The 3,777-nt window shown below is 37.5% G+C and overlaps 1 non-coding gene across 1 annotated transcript; it reads left to right on the top strand.

The window, feature by feature from the left end:
* Positions 1-763: 763 nt before the first annotated feature.
* LOC113931693 lies at positions 764-961 on the top strand. Its single transcript, XR_003522840.1, has one exon. It is a non-coding gene; the product is annotated as a U2 spliceosomal RNA (small nuclear RNA).
* Positions 962-3,777: the final 2,816 nt, after the last annotated feature.

The raw sequence follows: 3,777 nt of genomic DNA, 5'->3' as shown, positions 1-3,777 counted from the left end.
GGGTTGGGTTGACATTGCCAGCATACTGAGTCATTACCTATCCCAGGATATTGGACATATTTTAAGCACATTCTAAGGCCCAAAAGTCTTCTCTTGATTGAATAGCAAAGCTCATGAGAGCATTGATGGAATGCAGAAGGAGGGATACAGGTAAGTGAAGTGAGTCTTAAAGATGAAGAGGGATAAGGATGAATTTTTGGGCAAAGCAATCATCTATTCTAGAACCTGCTGTTGAAAACAGATACTGGAAAACTGTTCAGGTGGTGTTTTCTCTTTCTTTTTTCCCATGCTTGCTGAAGGAATTCCTAGGGAGACAGGGGAAAAATAAGACAATGTGAATGAATAAATTTAAATTAGTGCTCCATAGGTGGTGATAGCTTGTCAGCTCCTAAGCTTTATCAAACTGAGGAGAATCTAAGTTGGTATTTCATACCTTTACTCTCAGACAACACACACACACACACACACACACACACACACACACGCTGAAAATAAAGACTACCTGGCTTTGCCAATCTTCTTCTGTAGACTACTAATTTAAACAGCATCTTTTCAGGTCCCTATCTATATACTTTCTATAGCCAGACTTAGGAGACAATTTGAGGATCTGAATATCTTATTGGGTCCGAACTCTGATGTCTCTGTTTCTTCAGTTGGAAATTGGTCTAATACTTATATTTTTTGGTGAAGATTAAATAAAATAACATATGTAGATTCTATAACACATGGACACAAAATCGGTGCTTTAAAAATAGTAGTTCCCATCGCTTCTCGGCCTTTTGGCTAAGATCAAGTGTAGTATCTGTCCTTATCAGTTGAAAAATAGTAGTTCCCTCTCATTTACCCACTCTCAAGATTATGAGCATAAAACTATTTTCACAAAATGATGAAAGGCATTGTTTATGCACTACAGCCTGAACATAATCATACTTTCCACAAAGTATAGAATTTGTTTGAGACACATGCACCTATTCCTGGCAAAATAGTTGGAATCTTAAAAGCTTTTGCAACTGAGTCTTTCCAATGGCATCTGAATCTATTCCATGGGGATGAGCATTGAATTCATCACCTTGGAAAGAGGTAGAGTTCACCCATAATCTTCCCTGATTTATGAAGAGAGAAAAATTCTCTCCAAAGTATCCATAATAAAATCTTAAAATATCTACTCAAATCTCATCATACTTTTCCCTTACCAACTTCTTTCCTTCCCCACTGTATGAGAAATTGTGGCTAGGTATCACCAAGGACTTTTGTCTCCCCACCCCTTCCAAAAAAATCCCTAATACTATTTTTAAAACAGATATATTTAAATGAAGGGATTAAAATAACTTTAAATCAGAAGTAAAGACATATATTATCACATCTAAATTAATAATATCTTAACAAATTTTGATTATTTGTGGTTTTGAAAAAAGGAGCAACATTTTAAAAGTCATCTGTCCTCTCTTTGGTGCCAAACTGGAGCCTTAAGGAATTTGAAACAGTTGAAGGAATTTGAAACAGGTGAACTAGTAAATCTAGGATAAACAGTGTTTATGATGGAAACAATGACAGACCCTTTACCATAACACTACTGATAGAACTGAGCTCCCCCTAGGAGTGTGAAAATGGCAGGTGGTACAGAAAAGAGCTAAGATTTATAAGTCTGGGTGTGTTTGAGGAATGGGGGTGGAAAGTGTGCATAGTAATTCAAATTCATCCGTCCTGAAAGGGAATATTTTAAAAAGGGGAAAGCTACTGGGAAACATTTTTTTTCAAGTCCTGTAGAAGGAGTGGGCACCACACCCCACTGTTATTTCTGTGTCTTCCTTCTCCCTTATTCTAATTTCCTAACCATCTCTCTCTTCCCAATTCCTCACTTCCTATAGTCCTCTAAGAGAATCTAGCAAGTTAGGGGTCTGATATATTTTTACATCTCTTTGTAAGAGTGAAATGAAAGCATGATTAAGTCCCTCTGTTCCCCCTTCATCCTCCCTGCTTCTTCATTTTACATAGTCTTCCTAATAATAATTAGGTCATTTGAGAATTGAATCACCCTATTCCTACCCAGGGCCTTTTCTTATAGCAAATTCCCAAGAAAAAAGAAAGGTTTTTCTCTTCCGTGTGATTTTTGAACAATCACTGATTAGTCAGCCTTGACAGCTGTTAGAAAATCTTGGTGTATCCTGAACATTCCTATTGATTAGCTGATATATGACCTGGGATTTGGCTGAGCTGATTGCTTTATCACTAAAGCATTCAAGAAGTTCAGATTAGTTAGGCATCCCTGTAAACTCCCATTTATCCAGAACTCAAACTGCTAGAAAGTCCAAAGAGTCAGAATTATTTCCAGGAAATAATTAACAGAAAGGAAGGTGTCCAAAGTGCTTTCTGAATCTCCCATTACTCCCTCTATTCCTTCCTCCTTTTTTTTTTCTTACAACAAGCATTAACTAAACGCTCACTACATTGCTGAACACCGGACTAGGCTGTGGTTATAGAAAGATCCATAACACGTAGTCCCTGTCCTTGAAGAGCCCACAATGTAATGAGGAGACTGACATGCAATAGATAACTATAATACAATGAATTAAGTGCAATGATAGAAAGGTGCCTGTGGGGCTGTCGCATTACAAAGGAGATGTCATCTTTTTGCCAAATTAAACCATAAAAGCCTTTTGATTTGGTTCTAATCCTTGGGAAATAGATGGTCAGTGTATCAGAGAAGAATGAACACTGGTGGGGGAGCTAACTATGTGTGGGTTCACAGTCTGACTCTGCTATGTATTAACTGTGTAAACCAGCTGTCACATTTCTGAAAGTCACTCATTATTTCTGAGCTTTGCTTTCTTCTTATGTAATATATTACTTGCCTCACATGCATTGTCTTCTTGGTTTCTTATAAGAGCAGTAGTATTTATCCTGACCAAAGCAGAAATCACAGTCCAGAAAAACTGAACAACTTGCTTAAGTATACCCAGTTTGTTTGTGGCAGATTGGCTGATGCCAAGTCTACTGTTTTTTTTCCTGCCTTTTTTCAGTGAACCCATAAAGGTCACTAAACTACATTTATTATGAAGGAAGCAGGCATCATTTTGGGAAGATTTTCAATCCTGAGAGGTAAAACAAATGGGATTTCTCAGTTTATGATAGTACCTCATTAAATAGAATCCTTCTTCAATCATACCCTCTCCCACCACACACACAATCCCTGATCCTTCCTGTTAATATATATATATATATATATATATATATATATATATATATATAATGATCTTTATGATTTTTTAAAAGATTTTATTTATTTTATTTATTTTATTTATTTTATTTCTTGTAGTTGTTTGACAGAGAGAGAGACAGCAAGAGAGGGAACACAAGCAGGGGGAGTGGGAGAGGGAGAAGCAGGTTTCCAGCTGAGCAGGGTGCCCGATGTGGGGCTTGATCCCAGGACCCTGGGATCATGACCTGAGCCAAAGGCAAATGATTAACCCACTAAGCCACCCAGGTGTCCTGATCTTTATGATTTTTAAGCAGAACTTTCAGTTCTATATTTGGTCCATAAGTCCAGACAGTACAAAAGCTTATTAATCAGTGGTTTGGAAGACAATTGCTCCAGCCATGCCTTGTTCTCTTTCTTTCACTATATTGGCAAGAAGTGCAATGGAAGACACTTGGAGTTTCTTTGATTCTCTTGTCTCCTAATGCCTACTTCGCATGTGTACATGCCCTGGCTAACCTTGGCAACTGACTGCCTACATATAAAGTCAAAAGTCAGGGGAAAAAAAACTACCTTAATGA

The sequence above is a fragment of the Zalophus californianus genome, chromosome X (genome assembly GCF_009762305.2).
Source record: "Zalophus californianus isolate mZalCal1 chromosome X, mZalCal1.pri.v2, whole genome shotgun sequence".
Lineage (NCBI taxonomy): Eukaryota > Metazoa > Chordata > Mammalia > Carnivora > Otariidae > Zalophus > Zalophus californianus.
This window is presented reverse-complemented; position numbering and strand designations above follow the sequence as displayed.